Raw genomic sequence first — 21,020 nt, 5'->3', positions numbered from 1 at the left:
AGAGAAAGCAACCGATTAGATATACCAGCGTCTTTACTCAGAGAAGATGGCAGCCTGAGAAAGCAGGGGACAGTTGTCCATAAAATGCCTTAATAACTCTCTTGGTGCTAGAAGTTTTTATAGAGTTCAGGGTCTGTTAGTAATGGTGTAAAGGGCAGTAACTCATGTAACAATATGCAAGAGGTGGTGGTTCAGTTGCAGTAATGTCTTCTCTGCAAGGTCTTCTGATGTAACACAGGACCAATAAGCATGGTCCTTTCTGGTGTTCTTGGTAAATCTTTAAGACAGCCAGGGTCAGGTGTCTCCCAGGAACAGTCAGGACCTGGTGCCTCTGGGACCATCTGCCTCTGGGAATTATCTATGAAAAGACTGCCTGTTTTCTTAGGATACAAAGTAAAAGTTTAAAATTAGTGAACTAAGTTTTTACTTGATTTATAGGCAGCGGTTCTCAACCTGTGGGTCGCGACCCCAGCGGGGGTCGAATGACCAAAACACAGGGGTCGCCTAAAGCCATCGGAAATACATATTTATTATACAATACATTTTTAAATAAAATATGTATTTCAGATGGCTTTAGGCGACCCCTGTGTTTTGGTTGTTCGACCCCCGCCAGGGTCACGACCCACAGGTTGAGAACTGCTGTTTATAGGCCTTAACTTTTCCCAGTAAATCCTGTGACTAGGCTTTTACCAACAACTATTGTGATTTAAACTCTCCTAATTGTCAGGTCCCTCCCCACTGTAAGCTTCTACCCCCTCCTACCACCACCACTTTCCTGCAAAGGTAAACTTGCCTTCATTTCAAAGTAAAGGTCAGGAAGCCATTAAGAGAGAATAGTAAGCAGATTGACTTCCATATTTCCCCTTGGATAAGATGCACAGTTCTTTGAAAAATTTGGGGTCTAAAAACTGGGTGCATCTTATACAGTGGTTATAGATATTTTTACTTGCATTTCCCACTTTTGTGCGCTTGTTTTTGCACTCATTGTTAAACACAATGATTCATCATCAGACATACACGAGGACAAGCTCATGGATAGCAGTTTTGACAGTGATGAGGAGTTGTATGAATTTTATAATGAATAAAACTGGCGTTGGCCTGACCTGTGGTGGCGCAGTGGATAAAGCGTCGATCTGGAAATGCTGAGGTCGCCGGTTTGAAACCCTGGGCTTGCCTGGTCAAGGCACATATGGGAGTTGATGCTTCCAGCTCCTCCCCCCTTCTCTCTCTCTGTCTCTCCTCTCTCTCTCTCTCTCTCTCTCTCTCTCTCTCTCTCTCTGTCTCTCCTTCTCCTCTCTAAAATGAATAAATAAATAAAAAATTAAAAAAAAAACTGGCGTTCAATAACTTTATGTAATACATTTTTTTTTCAAATTCTGGACCCCCAAATTAGGGTGCATCTTATACATGGGGAAATGCAGTATTTCCTAACTCTTACATATCTACTATTCATTACACTAAAAAGTTACTATTACTGAAGCCAAATTGCTCACTTTTGAGCTCCCCTATCAACATCAGGCAATCAGCTAAGCAATGATGATGACCTTCAGATGAACAAGAGATCCAGCAATATTCAGGCTCATCAGGATATCCAGCCACTGCCGTGGTAATATGTAGAGATTCTGGTGGAGTCATAGAGAGAGTCAGAAGGCTTGATGGAGAGGGCAAGTCCACCAGGCAGAAATTCTGCAGAGACATCAGGTGTGAAGGGGAGAGAATGTAAGCCTGGTATGTGAGCCTCGCATACCATGCCTCACATTAATTACAGCCTCATCTTGGTGTACTGGGGCTACGGAAAGCTTTAAACAGGGTATAATCAAGTCATATATTAGAAGGATTGTTTTGAGAGCAGCCCAGAACTGGATTGAAGTGGGAAGAGACTAGGGGCAGCTAGATCAGTTAGAAAACTAGTATAAGAGAGAAGGTAAGGGGAAGTGAGGACTTAAGAAGGAAAGGAAAAGATTATTATTTCATCAAAAAACACTTTCAAGTAGGTTTATTGTTATGTTATATGCAGCCACAACAATCAGAGCAGTTAGATAACCATGTCGAATATAAATGTTCCTCCTAAGTTTGAGGACATTATGGATAATTTCAAAGTTTTAAAAGCCTTCAGTGGGAATCAAAAGGCCTCATATTACCTGCTTATTGGGAAAAGCTATGGAGCCTGACCAGGTGGTGGCGCAGTGGATAGAGTCGACCTGGAGTGCTGAGGTCACCAGCTTGAATGGGAGCTTACTTGGCAGGATCACTGTCTTGAGCGTGGGATCATAAACATGACCCCATGGTCACTGGCTTGAAGCCCAAGGTCGCAGGCTTGAGCAGGGGATCACTGGCTCGGCTGGAGCCACCCAGTCAAGGCACATATGAGAGAGCAATCAATGAACATAGTGCCACAACTATGAGTTGATGCTTCTCATGTCTCTTCCTTCCTGTCTGTCTTGTCCCTGTCTTTCCCTCCCTCCCTCTCTCTCTCTCTCTCTCTCTCTCTCTCAAAAAGAAATAAAAACAGTTATGTAAATATTGAAAGCATACTACCAAAATAAAAGTTTAAAAAAACTTAACAAGTTTTCAGTTCACTATTCAGAACTAGGAATGAACAATACCATTTGGGAAACACTGAAGGGGAAAAGGTTCTTGAGCTGGAATGCTTGAAAATTTCCCGGCAGTTCAGTCTGATTCACCTTATTCCAGGCTCTTCGCAGTGACATGTTCTGGGTCCTCTGCCTGCCTCTCCTTTACCTGACACAGAGCCCTATACTGTTTACTTGGGGGGAGGACTCTGACTGACACATTCAGGCTTTTTCAAAATTTTCCATAAATATTTCTCTCAGAGATGACATTGCTATTTCTCGATGCTTCTCTGTTGTATGGCTTTCTTCTTTTACATATTTATAGTTACTCCTTATACTTTGGTGTGATAATCCCCCCCCAATAAATTTTTGTATTGCCTTGACATAGTTTAGTCATTTCTTAGCGCGCGCTCTCTCTCTCTCTCTCTCTCTCTCTCTCTCACACACACACACACACACACTTACTTGTCAATTCCTGACAATGCTCCATAAATTTTACTCTATTTCACCAATCATAATTTATTTATAAAATAATTCATTTTTCAATAGTTTCTCATTTAATATTAAAAAGGAGTTTTTTCTTTTCTTCTCTAAGGCTAGGTTGGGTACTTAGCCATTTTATTTCTTTTGAGATTGTATTTTGATTAAGAAAATGCAAAGAAATGTGTCATAAATGTTCAAACCAACAGCTTTGGTCAGGAACAGATGTCAGAAAGAATAATCAGGATCCTATTTTAAATGTTGCCAAGGGTCCTTTTTCCTCCCCACCTGCTTAATGGACTTTGATATTCAAATCTAGACCAGAGATGGAATCAGTTCAACAAAATTGCTATGTCATATTTAATGTGACTTCTTCATGATCCTCATCATTGTAATGGAACTGGAAAACATTTATATGATACTGACCACTGTGCCAAACACCTTACATGTATTAACCCATTTAAATGTACAATGACTTTGGTTAGGTAAACTTATATTCTTCATTTCCCGCATGAGAAACCTGAAGCCCAGAAAGCTTAAGTTGGCTTTAGTCATCAGCTAAATGTTATTTCTGTTCCTCTTTTCACCCTTCTAGAGAATAGAAAAAAAACACCAAATTGCCACACACTCCCCCCCCCCGCACCCTCCCCCCCCCCCACACACACACAACTGGATGGTACAAAGAGAGTGTCCTAACCTTGCCAAATTTTAGTGTTCTTCTCTGGAAAATGAAATCTCAGTCTGAAATCTATCTGAAAAGGTGATATCTCAAACGTTAGGCTTCTAAACCTTTCCTAAGTTGTGTGGGGTAGACAAAATAATGACCACCAAGGATGCCCACATCCTAATCCTCAAAATCTGTGAATATGTTAGTTTGCAAAGCAAAGGAGAATTAAGATTGTAGTTAATTAAAGTTGCTAATCAGCTGGTGTTAAATGGACAGATCCTCTTGGATTATTGGGGTAGGCCCAGTGCAATCACTTCAATGTGGAGGAGGGAAGTGGAAGAGAACATCAGAGGTGCAGTGTGAGGGCTCCAGCTGTCATTGCTTGCTCTGGACATTGGCAGGAGCCAGGGAACACCGGCAGCCTCCAAAATCTGGAAAAGACAGGGAGACAGATTTTCTCCTAGAGCCTCCAGAAAGGAACTCAGCCCTACAAACACCTTGACTTTAAACTAGTGAGACACATGTTGGACTTCTAACCTACAGAACTGTAACAGAGTAAAATTGTTTTAAGCCACTAAATTTGTGTGAATTTGTTTTAAGCCACTTAAAATTGCTTTAAACCACTAAGATTTTAATTATTTGTCACAACAGCTACAGGAAAAAAAATACACTGAGTGACAAAGGAAACATTATTTAATCTCTTTAAAATTCAGTTTTCTTATTGGAAAATGTAGATAATCCTGACCCTAAACCCTAGTCCTAAACTGAATCCTAATCCCAACCCTAACTCTATTTGGATTCAATCTCTACCCTAATTGACTTAACAAGCCAGTTGGTACCCCCCCATGCATTTATATATATTCCTTGCTTACAAGCTTTATTTATAGTGTCGTGCCAATAGAAGGTTTAGGGAACCTGTAAGAATAATGAATGTAGCACATGGCTGGCCCTCAAGAAGCTTTTTCTCCCTTCCCTTTCTTTGCCACCCCAACAACCTCAGACATGTATGGAACTTGGCTGATTCCAAATTACTTAAGAACATTCTGCCAAAAGATGTTCTGACAGGATTTATGTGCTGTGGAACTGAGTGTTGAAGTAGAAACACAAGCCAACTTGAGGAAGGGCAGTTAAAAGAGACGATTTGCACTCTCTGGGAGTTTGTTCACCCACTACTCACTTTCTCTTGTGCACTTCAGTACACAGGGCTTTCAATATCTCTTCAAGAAAAAAGAGAGAGAGAAGAAAAAACAGAGAAGTTTCTGGGTAACTCAAGTCATCTGGAGAGTGGTATCAGTTAAAATTAAACTTCAAAGCAAATAAGAATGTAGTCTAGAGGGCTCATGCTCTGAAAAGTAATAACAAGAGGGTCACAATTAAAAGTTTGTTCTGTGGTTTCTTGGTATGTTTCCATTTCTCTCCTTTGTTTCCAACCCCAAGTTTCCATGTACTGCAGGAATTAACCTCTCTGTATTAACAGTTGGGAAAAAATGCTACTCTCTCCCAACTGAAATACTAGTTTGACATTTTATATAAATACCAACAAAATCATAAAATGAAAAAGAGACCATTTTCAGAGTGTGCAAGTTATAAAGGAGTTATGAAGGTTGCTGATAGCACAGAGGTTGGAGGGAAATGCTTGTCTTTAGGATCCAGATCGGACAAATTATGGTACCACAGGGAGATCTTACTTTAAGCAAACTTAATTCATGAAAATCTAGATTTGTGCAATATAATTCAGGAATTGCTTACTCATTTTGCAAAAGAATTCAAACAGTCATTCTTGAAAATAGGCAGCTCCCCTAATTTCCTGATTTCCCAGAAATGCATCTATTGCACAAGACAATTTGCACCTGTTCTTCGCTGGAGAGACCTTTATTCGAATTGTTTGTTTCTAGATTCACAATACCCATAGCTTTTATATTATATATTCTCTGTTACCTTAATCCTTTTGTGGAGTCTTTCTTGAGAAAATTATACCTTATGCATGCCCTTTTATATAGAGGGAAGGGATTTTTATATATTCTCTATTAACTTGATCCTTTCTTGAGCTGTGTACAGACCCAGAACCCCTTAAATGAAGAGGAGACAGGGTTCCCTGGAAAAGGACCCCCTACACTATCAAAAAATCTATCCTGGTAATTTTTCTCCTGGCCTTCCCCAATGGCACAAACCAGAGCAGCTAGTAATTCCAGGTCCTGAGTGAGAACAGCATGGAATTAAGAAAATAGGCTTAAGTAAAAGGATGGGCTCAAGAGGGCTTTGAAATTGCTGATGGCAAGAACAGAGCATGCTCCATGACCGCTTCTTGTTTTGTTTATAAAGCAAAGTGGGCCATTAGCAAATCAATGAGATCTCTCATCATGTTTCCAAGGTAAGCCAAGAATTTTACCAAGTGCAGAAAACCCCCACCATACATATCATCTTAACTTTACACAAAACAAAGGATAGGAGAAACTTGCCTCCAGTCTTTCTGGGGAACATGGGGGGTAGTGTAAACAATCCAGCACCACAGCTGAACAGCCTTTTGCAACTTTACAGAACAAGTGAGGTGAGGGGTTGGACAGATTGTCAGCTTACGGCCAGTTCCCCACACCTCTGTCCCCCCAAAATCTAAACTGCAAAAACCCTATTGGCTTTTCGGTCTCCAACACCCCAAAGAGACCTACAGCCCTTTACAAGGGTGACAGTAGTGCATTAGAGAAAAGAAAACATTTAGACTTTTCAGGGATGACAGGACAGTAGCTTTTTGTTTGTGTTTGGGTTTTTGTTTTGTTTTGTTTTTTTGAGAGAAAGAGAGACAGAGACAGACAGAAAAGAAGGGAGAGAGATGAGAAGCATTAACTCATAGTTGTGGTACCTTAGTTGCTCATTGATTGCTTTCTCATATGTACCTTGACCTGGGGGCTGTAGCCAAGCCAGTGACCACTTGCTCAAGCCAGCAACCTCGGACTTAAGCCAGCGACCTTGGGCTTCAAGCCAGTGACCATAGGGTCATGTCTATGATCCCACACTTAAGCCAGCGACCCTGTGCTCAAGCTAGTGAGCCCATGCTCAAGTGGGTGATCCTGGGGATTTCGAACCTGGGTCCTCATCATCCCAGGCCTATGCTCTATCCATTGCTCCACTGACAGGACACTAGTTTTGAACTGACACTAATTCCAAGAGACGCACAATGTCACTATGACCCAGCAGAGGAGGAGCTTATGGAGGTCAGATGATCAATTGAGGCTTAGCTCAAGTTTGTCTTTCAGTGGGTTCCTGCATCCATCCTATGATTATTTCCCTGGTTCTGAAATGCATAACTAGAATAGAAATATTCAGCAACCAGCAGAATCTCACATTGTTTCTCAGGTCTGTGGGGCATGGTAGAAAAGGTCAAGCAGAAGCCACTAGAACTACCTCTATAAAGGGGCCAAAATCAATGCTGCATTCCTGGAAGTGTTGCAGAGATTAGTGGCATCATCAAGGATTTGAAGGGTGCAGAGGCAATGATTTCCATCACATCCTCATTCAACTCACTTATTTGGCCTGTGATGAAAGCAGATAGATCTTAGAGAATAGCAATGGACTATCACAAACAATAAGGTGCTGATTTCAATTGCAGCTGCTGTTTTAAATGTGGTCACCTTGTTTGAACAAATTAACACATATCCCAGTATCTGGTGTGCAGCTATTGCATGGGTGGAAAAAGTTGTGGGTTTTTTTTTCTCCAAACCTGTTAGTAAAGACCGTTGGAAGCAATTTGCTTGTAGCAGGCAAAGCCAGAAATACACCTTCACTGTCTGACTTCGGGGGTATATCAATTATCAAGCCCTATGTCATAATTTAGTCTGCGAGGGCCTTGATTGCCTCCCTTTTCCATTGGACATCACACTGGTCCTTTACCTTGATGACATTATGCTGATTGGAACTACAAGCAAGAAGTAACAACAATTCCAGACTTACTGACAACATATTTGCATGTCTGACAAGAATTCAGAAACCTTCCACCTCAGTGAAGTTTCTGGGTGTGGGGTATATCAAGATATATTTTCTAAGGTGAAGGATAAGTTGTTAGACCTTGTTCCTACTCTAACTAGAAATGAAGCACAATGCCAGGAGTCTCTGGAGTTTGGAGGCAACATATGCTTCATTTGGATGCAATACTCAGTCCATGTCCTTAGTGACTAGGTCACTTTGACATGCAAGGCAAACAAAACATTTATTCGGGGGTCTTAGGAATTGAAATTCTGGATTCAGATTTAGATAGAAACACAACTGTGTTCTGAGGGGTAAAGAAAGACAGTTTATAAAGACAGACAAAGGGCTTTCAGAAGGATTGCATAAGTCACTTTGAAAAAGTTGTGATTGGTGTTGGCGAGTGGATTTACACTATGCTATGCATGGTTAATTGCATATGTCTGTTGCTAGATTAAACATTTATTTTTTAATAGAAGACTTCAGTGATGTTGAGTCAGTTCCAGAAACTGTGTCAGGATGTGTAGCCACTGAGGTTTAACCCCGTTCAAATGTTCAGTTTCACATAGAGGAGATGAGTTAGCTCAGCTTCCCAGAGGTCTCGAGTTCCATTTTGGATTGCTCTCTTGACAATATTAACTGCACTTTGCTGCTTTTCCTTCACACTAGAAAAGCTGCGAGTTTTGAGTGGTGCTCAGAACAAGAGAAGGTCCTGCAACAGGTCCTGGCTGCTTGCAAGCTGCTGTACCGCAGGGTCAGCAACCCCTCAGATCCCGTGGCGACTGATTGTCAGTGATAGGCAGATCATATTTGGAGGCTTTGGCAGGCTCAGTAAATGAATCACAGCTCAAAACATTGGGATTTTGGAACAAAACCCTGCCATCAGCAGATAACTACTATCCTTCCAAAGAAAGCAGCTTTTCTCTACTAACGCTGCTGGACCTTAGTAGAAACTAAACACAAAACCATAGGCCACTGATTTACTATGATGCAGCCCCCATGAATTGAGTGCTGTCTGACCCACCACCTAGCCACAAAGTTAGGTGTGGTCACTAGGCCTCCATCATCAAATAGAAGTGATATATACAAGATCAGACTTGAGCACAAGTTAAGGCACAAGTTACATAAGGAAGCACCACCCAGTGGTCCACAGCTGGTACATTACCTGGCCCACACCTATGTCTGCATGGAGGTTCTCTACGATCAGCTGACTGAAGAAGAGAAAACTCAGGCCTGGTTCACAGATGACTTCATGTAGTATGACAAGGACACCAGCAAAGTGGACAGCAGCAGCACTGCAGCCCCTCTCTGGGCCACACCTGAGCGGAGTGGTGACGGGAACTCCTCCCAGTAAACCGGGCCTAAAGCAGTGCACCTGTTGCTTCCTTTAACTTGGAAGGAAAAATGGCCAGAGCTGCAACTGTATTCCAAAACACAGCTGTGGCCAGTGACTTGAAGAAATGGTCAAGGACTTAAAAGGAATGATTGGAAAAGTGCTGACAAGAAGGTCTAAGGAAGAGGTATGGAGAAACCTCTCTGTATGAGCAAAGAAAGTCAAAGTATTCATGTTCTATGGGAATGCTTACTGAAGAGAGAACTCAGCAGAGAAGGATTGTAGTGGTCAAGTGGATAGATGACCTTCTCTGCGGGTACCAATCAGTCTCTTTTCCAGTCACCCCTGTTTTTGCCCAATGGGCAGGGATGGAGGCTAGGCCTGGGCTCAACATCATGAACTTCCTCTTACCAAGACCAGTGTGTCTCCAACCACTGCAGAGTGGCCAATGTGAGACCAACACCCAGTCCTCAATTGGGCATCGCTTCCTAGAGTGATCAGTCAGCTACCTGGTTGCAGGCTGAATATACGAGGCTGCCTTCCTCATAGAAAGTGCAATGATTTGTTCTCCCTGCTGTAGACCTTGAATCTGGTACAAGTTTGCCTCCCTTGCACTGAAATCTGCCAAGCTGCCATTCGTGGACTTCGTGATGACACCTTATTCACCAGTGTGGCATTCCATACAACACTGCTTCTGATCAAAGAACCCCCTTCTCGGTGAATGAAGTGCAGCAGCAGGCCCTGGAATCACAGCCCTTGCTACATGCCCCATCTTGAAGCAGTTGGCTTTACAGAACAGGGAAATGGCCTTCTAGAAACTCGGTACAGCACCAGCTAGGTGGCAGTACCTTGCAGGGCTGCAGCAAGGGTCTACAGGCAGCTGAGTAGGTTCCAAATCAGCATCTAATACATGGTGCTGCTTCTGCCAGTGCCAGGGCTCATGGGCCAGGAGTCAGGGGGTGGAAAAGGGTGACACACTCGTTATTACCCATAATGGTCCAGTAGCAAAATTGTGTTTCCTGTACCCATAACCTTATGCACTGCTGATCTAAAAGTCTTAGTTCCCAAAGGAAAATGCCTTCACCAAGAGACATAATGATTCCATTGAACTAGAAGTGAACACTGTCACTGAGCCACTTAGAGCGCCTCGTTTTTCTGAATTAACAGGCACCAAGGGAGTTGCAGCCCTGGCTGGAGTGATTAATCTTGAATGTCAAGGGGAGACTGGACTGCTATTACACAAGAAAGTATGGAAGAGTATCTGGAACACAGGAGTTCCCTTAGGGCATTTCTTGGCACAACTCTGCCCTGTGATTAAGGTCAATAGAATACTGCAAAAACCCAATTCAGGCAGGACTACTAATATCACAAGATGTAAGGTTTGGGTCACCTCACCAGGCAAAGATCCACAACTGCTGACTGGAAGGTTTGCTGAGGGCAAAAGAAATATGGAATGGGTAGTTGAAAAAGGTTGTAAATGTCAGCTACAATCATGTGACCGGTTGCAGAAATGAGGGCTGTAATTGTTACTAGTACTTCTTCCTTCTTTTGTTACAAATATCTTTGTGTTTGTGTGCATAAAGCAAATATGTTTGCTTTCTTCCCACTCATATCTCCTTATAATACATAACATAAAATATATCACTGCATTCAAATTTTATTAACTTTACAGGAGTGTATTTAAGTTATAGGTTATGAAAGAGAAGAGAGATCACCAGAGCACTCCGCTTCCTCTTCTGAAGAAATGCTTAGTGAATGTTTGATTGTATGCAGGGTGATTGTATCATGTTAGGAAGAAGAAAGACTTTCTCATTGTCTTTATTTGGAGATTAAGTGAGGTTTGAGTGACATATATGGCTGTCAAATTGACAAAAGGTGGAAAGTTATAGTTAACTCTTACATGTCTACTTGGTTTTTTGTTTGTTTATTTTTAAGAGAGAGGCAAGGAGAGAGAGACAAAGACAGGAACACTGATGCCCTAACCAGGAATTGAACCTGCGACCTCTGCACTTTGGGATGATGCTCCAACAAACGAGCTATCAGGCCAGCTTATGCATCAACTTGGATAGACTCTGGTGACCAGTTGTTTGGTCAAACACTAATCTAGGTGTTGCCAGGAAGGTATTTTTTTGTTGTTGTTGCGACACCTTAGTTGTTCATTGATTGCTTTCTCATATGTGCTTTGACCGGAGTCTACAGCAGACAGAGTAACCCCTTGCTCAAGCCAGCGACCTTGGGTCCAAGCTGGTGAACTTTTTTCTTTTTTTTGCTCAAGCCAGATGAGCCCACGCTCAAGCAACCTCAGGGTCTCGAACCTGGGTCCTCGGCATCCCAGTCCGACACTCTATCCACTGCTCCACTGCCTGGTCAGGCAACAGGAAGGTATTTTGTGGATGTGATGAACATCTACAATCAGTTGACTTTAAGTAAAGGAGATTATTCTCATGAATACTGATTAGATGTATCCAGTCAGTTGAAGGCCTTCAAAGTAGAAACTGTAGCATAGATCCAGCCAGAGATCCCAGCCTGGCAGCCTGCCCTGAGGATTTCAGACTACAGGTTATATCAGTTCTGCATCCATTTCCAGCATGCTGGCCTGCCTAGAGGCAAACTTGCGGCCCCTAAGATTGCGTGAGCCAATACCTTAAAATACATGTCTCTCATGTCTCTCTCTTGATAGATACACATATATCCTATTGGTTCTGTTTCTCTAGAGAGCCATGACTGATACAAATGAGGGTATTCATAACTCTGACATTATTAGTTGCTGTAAGAATTCAGTGAAATAAATACATGTGTTAATAACTTACTGTGTCCCTGCCACACAATAAGCCTTCAATAAACGATAGCAGGGGTGGTGATTATTGTAACATTATCTCTCACACCTCTTCCAGGAGTGTGTTAGCTTCATGGCATATATCTGCCAAAGCAGCAACAGAGTGATTCCAAGAGCCATTTCAATATCTTTGCTCCAGACAGCAGTGATGAGTCAATCAATCCTTTCTGCCCCTGCAGGTCACAGAGCTTTGCAGGCAGAACATATCATTGAGCCTTTGGGACATGACCCCTCACTCTTCCTCCTCAAGTAGAGGTAAGGGACAGGGAAGATGGACATGGCAGTATTGCAGGTAACTAGGAGACCTGCCTAACACATTTCATGGCACCTGGAGGAATTTTAAGGCACAATGTAGGATGAGGTCTCTGTGTCAGGAGCAAAGAGCAGTGTCCCATGCCAAATTTTTAGGATTAACTTAGCTTTCTTTTTTTTTTTTTTTTTTTTGCATTTTTCTGAAGCTGGAAACAGGGAGAGACAGTCAGACAGACTCCCGCATGCGCCCGACCGGGATCTACCCGGCACGCCCACCAGGGGCGATGCTCTGCCCACCAGGGGGCGATGCTCTGCCCATCCTGGGCGTCGCCATGTCGCGACCAGAGCCACTCTAGTGCCTGAGGCAGAGGCCACAAAGCCATCCCCAGCGCCTGGGCCATCTTTGCTCCAGTGGAGCCTTGGCTGCGGGAGGGGAAGAGCGAGACAGAGAGGAAAGCGCGGCGGAAGGGTGGAGAAGCAAATGGGCGCTTCTTCTGTGTGCCCTGGCCGGGAATCGAACCCGGGTCCTCCGCACGCTAGGCCGATGCTCTACCGCTGAGCCAACCGGCCAGGGCTAACTTAGCTTTCTTGCAAAAAATGCTGCAGCCCCAGGAGAAAACCAGTTTCCACAGTGCAGTTGGCCAAATAGAGGCAGAGGGAGGTTAGTGGGGACACAGCCAGAGCCCAGCCCGAGCTCAGCAAGGGCGGTTCAGTTAAACATTAGCTATAGGAGCGTATAAATCCAATTTGAATATTTTAAATTTTAATTAACTGTTACTATGAATTATATCAGTGATCCCCAACCCCCAGGCCGCGGACCGGTACCGGTCCGTGGGCCATTTGGTACCGGTCTACAGAGAAAGAATAAATAACTTACATTATTTCCATTTTATTTGTATTTAAGTCTGAACGATGTTTTATTTTTTAAAAATGACCAGATTCCCTCTGTTACATTCGTCCAAGACTCACTCTTGATGCTTGTCTCAGTCACGTGATACATTTATCCATCCCACCCTAAAGGCCAGTCCGTGAAAATATTTTCTAACATTAAACTGGTCCATGGCCCAAAACAAGGTTGGGGACCACTGAATTATATGACCGAATTCGCCAACTAATGCAATCAAAATAGTCAAATCAGTTGCCACTGCAATTTGATTTAACTTTCTAACCATACAATCATGGGAAGAAACTAGGAAATCTGTTCCAGAGAAATATTTAAGAATAGAATTTTACCAACCAGAATCTCAGAAGGACTTAATTTAGATATAACAACTCATCTTTCCCTTTCTACAACCCAAATGTGGTAAGTCTGTGCCTAATTGTAGCTGTACACAGCAATGCAATTACATGACCAGAACAGCCCTTTAGAGGAGGCTGGTGTTAATGTCAGGTCTACAATGGCCTTCTTTTCTGGCCTGGAAGCCTCTTTGTCCTGGACTCAACTAATGTAAAGCACTAAGGAAGGGCCTCAACTGTATGGCACAAACATTAGTTACAAAAGATGTTCGGATATGAGAATGGCTTGCATGTGCTTGAATGACTTGGATGGGACTCATGAGTAAGATAGCACTGAGTTTGCCTGCCCTTGTTGTATTTGCTTTTGTGGTGGAAAGGGACATAGGGTAGCAGTAGCAGAACCCACAGCCATGGGTAATCATTTAAATCCTAGCTTCCATTCCAGGTTACCTACTTACTAGTTCTATGACTTGGGCACCACTCACTAGGCTTCAGTCTACATATTCCTGAAGTAAGGTGATAACAAATAAGACACATTTTACCCAAATTGAAACCATGTGCACCCCAAAGTTCTTTTAGCACTATTGTTATAAGGAAGGTTTACTAATGAGACTCCATTATTAGTCAGAATCCCTCTTTTCTTGGCCAGGCCTATTTATAGTCACCTTTGAAAAGAATTGTATTTAAATAAATTTGAAAAGAAAACCGCCTTCAGCTGCATAATTCCCCCAGAAGGAAAAAAAAAAAAACTATAGGAAATGAAGAAACATTCCAGATTCATATACTTATATTTGGTTGTTCTTTATTTTAAATGAAAGAATGCAGTGATGCTTTTAAAGCTACAAGCAGCCACACCGAGTGTTCAGGTTTCTATGGTATACGACAGCTCAGAGTCCAGAATGAGCTGAAGGCTCTATTTTTAGTTTTTAGTCAAAGGATAAAAATCAGACCTTACTGTGAAAATCATTTAGTCTGAGTCATTCAACACCACCAGGCCAGAATAAAATAACTCTAAAACCCAAAGCATTCATTACTCGTGAAATAAAGTAACAGAGGTAGCTTTAACTATTCTTCTCTTTAGAGTTTTTGTGGTGTTCTCTGAGATGACCATGTTGCCCGAACTCAATGCAAGTGGACCTTACTGATCGACAGGAGAAGGAAGGAAGGAGCCTTTAAAAAGTCAGTGTGAGTTAGAGATTAACAGTGCTTCAAAAGCAAAACAAGGAGAAGAGCAAATGACCACTGTAAATATTACATCATAAGTTCTTTGAGTGATCAGGTCTAAGCTTTCTGCCCACCTCTGTCCAGGATCAAACACACTACTTGGTTACTCTATGAATGCACAGAATGCAACCACCTGGACAATGTTTGATATTGTCTTGGCATTATGGATGCATACTAAGAAATCTGAATGTCACCCAATTTAAACCTCTTCATTTTTAAAGTGAAATAACTAAGACTCAGAATTTTAAGAGCTCGTCCCAGTCTATGAACAAGTCAGTGACAGAGAAAGATCTAGACCACATAGCAGAAATAACTCAAAGACTATCAATGGTTAAGGTCCTGATTTTCAAAAGGGGCAAGCATAGATTCCAAGAACTGCAGACTAATGTAATAGAGGAATTGTGGATTCATAGCTGCTAGGAGTCATAGATCATCTATTCTGATGCCTCATTTTAAAGAGGAAACCAAAGGAGACAGAGCTAGGTGCTGGCCTGGCAGCACTCAGGCAGTGAGTGCGAAGCAAGGGAGGGGCTGGAGCCTGATTCTCCCGGTCTTTGCCTGGCGATCTTTCCACTTCTCTAGCATTGAGATTCTCTTTGGGAAAAATTCTAGAATAGATTATTAAACAGATGGCTTGGAAGCATTTAAAAAACAATCATTAGCAGCCAGCATGGGTTCCGTTAGAACAAGTCAGTCATGCCAGGCTTGCTTCAGCTCCTTTCTGATATAGTTAAAAACAAATTGTTGTATGCAGAAATGGGGGGATGTGCCAATGGAATGAAGGTGACCTACATCAACCCAGCATAAGATCATGGCCAACCTACCTTGCCTTTATTTTTTTCCTCTCCTTGCATCCCTGGCCTATGCTTTTTTTTTTTTTTCAGAAATCTATCCTCCACCTCCACTTAAAACTGGAGCCCAACAGTGAGAATCTTCTATCCTTCTCATAAAAGCTTTGAACAACTGGGATCCTCTGCCTTCTATAAATTAAAGATGTAAGATTTATATAATTGTAGACTTTGTTTTATTTGTGACTACAAAATATTGGGGAGAAGACATATAAAGATTATCTCCAATGTCACGAAAGTAGTGAGGAAAGACATTGGGTGCTTTGATCCACCTGGTGATTTTTCTAGTGCTATTGGTCAAATGCTACGTGTCCCCAAATGCTAAAAGCCCCAAGAAAGAAGGAAGATACCATCACCAGGTGATCCATGCAGAAATAAATACTTCTCCATTTGTGATAAAAACAAATTATCAGGCTCTCCCACAAATTATCATGGTATATGCATACCATGACAATTATTATTATGGAAGTAAGAGGTAGATGAATTTGGAGAGTTTTTTTTTTTTAATTTGCAATAATAGAAGGTGTTTTCATCTATAAAAACCTTTGTCAGATTCCTAGCTTGGGCCAAGCTGAAATAACATTGACCACTACCAGGCTGTCAGAAGACAACATGAAGTCACCAAAGCTTCCTACCTGAGGGGAGGTAGTCCAGGAATGCTAATAGAATGTGTGGTGGTTAATCCAGGTGGCTAACAGAATACACCTCGATTGCCAAGACTTTCATGATCTCTTCAGCAAGCCCTGTGGCCAGATGTTTAGGACACAGCGTGTCTTGATTAATCGTTCTAGCTAGTGTCCACTAGAAGTTCACTGTGCTCTGTCTTGGCCCTTTAGAGTTTAATTGATGACCTGGATAAAAGCATATGTTACTTGTTTATCAAGTTAACATCCAAAAATTTAGGCTTAACCTAATTTTATAGCAATGAATTCTGAGCAAAGATAGTGCAGCCCCAGGAGAACGTCAGTTCCCACTGCTGGAGAAGATAAGAGAAGCAGGTGAGGGCTGGGGGAGACTCAGCCAACGGGATTAATGCCTCTGTAAGAATATAGGGCTAAACAGTCTTTTTAAAATTATTTGAATTTCATGAGTTAATTATTCTAAACCAAACCTCCATAAAAATATTCAAAATGCAAATGTGTACAACTTATTAATGGTCAGGAGAAGTTTATTTCTTTTCTTATTACTTCCTCTTGGTTTTGCCTGTTCAAGGTGACACACACCATGTGTTCAGTATGCTGAAGTCCTGGATGACTAACTCAGGGATCAGCAGGCAGTTGGGGGTCTCTGGGTTAAAAAGGTGAGAATGAGTCACAAATGAATGTAAATATTGTATTTGCCAGACAATGTCTGGAGGAGAAAAATATTCCAGGCGAAAAAAATGACCAGTTTATTCTGATACCCTAGTTTAGAGGAAATTTTACATAAGGATAGAAACTGGGCCTAAAATTTACTTTTATTTGAAATCAGAGAACTCAAGATGAAATAATATCTGAGTATTTTTTAATGGAAGTCTTTAGGGTGCTTCCAAACAAATATGTAACAAGGGGAGCTCTCTCCCAATAAAAGGAACCTCTGTCCCTATAGAACAGGAGCCACTGGAGGCAAGGCTCCAAGCATGCACCTTGGTCAGTTCTCAAATAATCGGGGTCCTTCCTACCAGATCAGTCTTCACTACTGGAAACTAATTCACATCAGCAATATCCTCCCCATTTACCAAAACATCACAGTTAACCTAATACAAACAAACAAAAATTCAAGACAGTGTCCCTGTAACTTCAGATCTATCTCCTTAAGATAAAGGACAGAGAAATGTGTGTCGATCACAGGCTGACTTAAGGTAAGGCAGGAGCGGACAGGGACTCAGAAGAACGAGGCTCCCCTCTCCCACGGCTCCGTGCTTCCTTAGCTCTGCCTCCTCATCTGGGAATCGCTTTCTCCAGGAATCCACATTTGGCAGGGAAGGAGTTTGTGATGGACTATTTGAGTTACATCCGGGAGGATGAGGAAAATTCATCCCTGATAAAGAGGTTTTAAGCATACGCATCAGCAAGTGCAAAGATTCTCAAGGAAAGCTGTTTGGGTTTGTGCCGAGGGACATATAGGAAGCTGGCATGTCTGTGAGAAAGAGGGAGAATGCTGTGGCAGGAAAGGTGGCCAGGAGCCAGATCATGCAGAGCCTTTGTGCCATAGTAAGGCGGCTAGGTTTTTTACATGCACTCTGAAAAACAAGGAAGGATTATAAGTGGGGCAGAGCCATGCCATGAATCATTATGTTTAAAACTTTCTCCAGCTGTTCTATGGAGAATAGGTTGCAATAAGTAGGAAGACCAACTGGTGGCAACTAAAGTCATACAAGGGAGAATAATAAAAGTTTCAACTAGGAAGGCAGATTGAAATGTAGGTAAGAGGTAGGAACTGACAAAACTTGCAGCTAATAATGGCTGAGATCTTATTGTATGGATAGTCCAGTGAAGTATAAGTCAGTTTAAGAAAGTCTGAATATGTATACAAATGCAAAGCATTGTTATTAACATAACAAGGACCAAAATGTGTGGTTCAGATGATAAAAAGCTATACTTGGTAAACATGCTTGCTACATTTATTCTTGAACACAAGGAGGAAAAAATTACATATATACATTTACCCACCAGGCAATTGAAGGACTCTGGTGGGTCCGTTCAGTAGGCAGGCCAAAGAATCACCACCAATAATTACTGTTCCAATTACTTCTGCTGTAATTTCCCCACCATGAATAGATAACAGTGGCCCCTTTTGAGACAGAGAGCTGTCCTTGAATACCAGCAACATCTTGAAGTCAGTTTTATACTGACCCCATAACTGGTTTCCAAGAGGAGCATTTCCAACCCCTATCCAGGAGTCATCTAGGACATCCTAGACCAGGGGTCTCCAAACTACGGCCCACAGGCCGCATGCGGCCCCCTGAGGCCATTTATTCGGCCCCCATCGCACTTCCGGAAGGGGCACCTCTTTCATTGGTGGTCAGTGAGATGTGGCGGTGCCACAAAGCGTGGCGTCGCTCACGTACAGTACTACTTCCGGTGACATGGGACGCACACATCACGGCTCTGGAAGCACGTCATATCACTTGTTACAGCTAGCAGTGACAAATATGGAACTGGACATTGACAAAAGCAAACTCATAGTTCCCATTGAAATACTGGTCAGTTTGTTGATTTAAATTTACTTGTTCTTTATTTTAAATATTGTATTTGTTCCCATTTTGTTTTTTTACTTTAAAATAAGATATGTGCAGTGTGCATAAGGATTTGTTCATAGTTTTTTTATAGTCTGGCCCTCCAACGGTCTGAGGGACAGTGAACAGGCCCCCTGTTTAAAAAGTTTGGGAACCCCTGTCCTAGACAGTCATAATACTTTTACAAGGCATTGGGCTTGCCAAATGTACATCTATAAAGCCAAAACAGCTATGCAGGTTTGGAAGCCCCAAATCAAACCATTGATGTGGTATTGTATAGAAAAATAAAATGGATTATTATCTGAATTTTTCTTCTTTGACTATAAGGATGAGCCTTATTTAGACATAGCCAAAATTACTGCTCCAGAAAGAGCTTAGGTTTACCCTGATTCTTGATGAAGCTATATAAAATTCTATTTCCAAGGTTGCTATAGAACCAAAATAAACCATCAGCAGTCTGCACATTCATTTATACACACATACTGTACCTTCTCTAACTGAAAATATCACACAACAGATTGAATTCAATATGCTTGCCCTGAAAATGTTATTCTGAAAAATGGAGGTGCTATTACCTAAAATAAAAAAGATAACATTAATTGCAGTGATGCCGATGCCTCTGCTCTATCTCCACTGTTGATTCTCTTACCCTCTGCAGTCACAAAGTGATCAAAATAAGGATCTTAGTTTAGTTAGAAAGTATATGATCAAACCCTTATATTTTGGGCAGGCTGCATTCAAAAGTCAGAAATTAATAGCTGTGGCCTAAGGAAGATGTATTTAAAATATTTCCGATTCACTTGGGATCTAGATATTGCAAATAGATTCCAGTACAAAGTGAGGAACATGGCATCCCTTTGAAATTGCACAGGTACTTGTTTCTCAGTTAAATAAAGCAAGACTATTAAAAATGATACTACTCAAAGTTAGAAAGATATTATCAATTGCATTAGTGTTTGTTCTAGTCCTTTTTGAAAGCAATTAAGCAACATTGAATCAAAGCAACAAAAAGATTCAACCCTTCCTATAACCTTATCTTCAGCTTATGAATTTGTAAAATTTAAAAATATTTTAAAATGTAGAAAAAAATTGTATGTGCAAAGTATTTTAGATCATTATTTATAATAACAAAAAATGGGAAAAACTTGTATATATAACAATAGGGAAGTGATTAAATCATGGAGCACCTACTCAACCTAATAGAAAATCTTTTTTAAATGATGGTTATAAAGACTACATAATAGCATGAATGATGCATGTGATACAGTATTAAATAATGAGTCAAGCTTTATAATGACTTCAGTAAAATATAAAAAAGAAATACCCATATCCATAAGGCCAACTCTCTGAAATGGATTAAGGTTTTTAATCAAAGAGATAGTGGTAGGTTAGATCTGCATGGATTTTGACTTCTCCAAGATCATGGTGCCTTAAAGGCATTATCAGTCAGGTTTTGATAAGGAAACAGAACCACTAGGAGTGAGAGAATAAGGGATTTATTACAGGGATTTGATTTTATAGAGTCATGGTTGATGGTGAAGGAGTCTATGCAAGGCACCCTATGTCTATATCAGATGTTGAACAAGAAGTCACTATCAAGTAACCATGTCAGCAATTGAGGGGAATTGCTGATTGGAGAAGAGCAAGGACAAATTATCACCATAAAGGATACACAAATACCTGAAGACAAAGTGTACCCAAGTCCCTTGGACTGGGTTTTCTGTCACTTACAATCTCAAGAGTTGTAACTGTTAAAAGTAGATCAATCTTGGCACTGGGGTGAGTTTGGTTGTCCTGCAGATAATCAACCCTAACCTTTCTAGCAACAAAACCCATGGAACTGACAACCCACTCAGACCCAATGAGTGGAGTACGGAGTACATCTGGGAGAACCAAGACTGAAAGAGACTGGAGGTCCTGGGGGAGAAAGGAGAAATAGCATGTTACCTTGAGGGTCTAGGAAGAAGACTCTTCCTGTCTATCAAGGAACTTGGGAATCAGCTAAATGGAGTTGTTAAAAGATAAACTTAAGTGTATTAAACTTAAGTGCTGCTGTGAATATGCCGCTTGTGGGAAAAGGGAAGTTTGGCCTCAGAGCTCTCTGTCACTGAGTTTCTGGCTTATATCTGTCTAATCCTCTGAGAAGTAAGCACGATGTATAAGGAAAGCCACCCTGGGAGCTCACAGAGATTCACCATTTATTTCTACAGTTTTCATGTTATTTTGTTGTCTGGGTGTTGCCTTGAGGCTTTTGAAAATAACATCTTGAAATTAAGAGTCACATTTCTCACATCTAAAGGAAGTTTATTATTCCTTTTCCACCCTAACTTACTAGAAAAAGGATTGGTGAAAGCTTGCTATAATACAACAAAGTTAAGGGGAAAACAAAAGAATCAG

This window comes from Saccopteryx bilineata, chromosome 5 (assembly GCF_036850765.1).
Source record: "Saccopteryx bilineata isolate mSacBil1 chromosome 5, mSacBil1_pri_phased_curated, whole genome shotgun sequence".
NCBI lineage: Eukaryota > Metazoa > Chordata > Mammalia > Chiroptera > Emballonuridae > Saccopteryx > Saccopteryx bilineata.
This window is presented reverse-complemented; position numbering follows the sequence as displayed.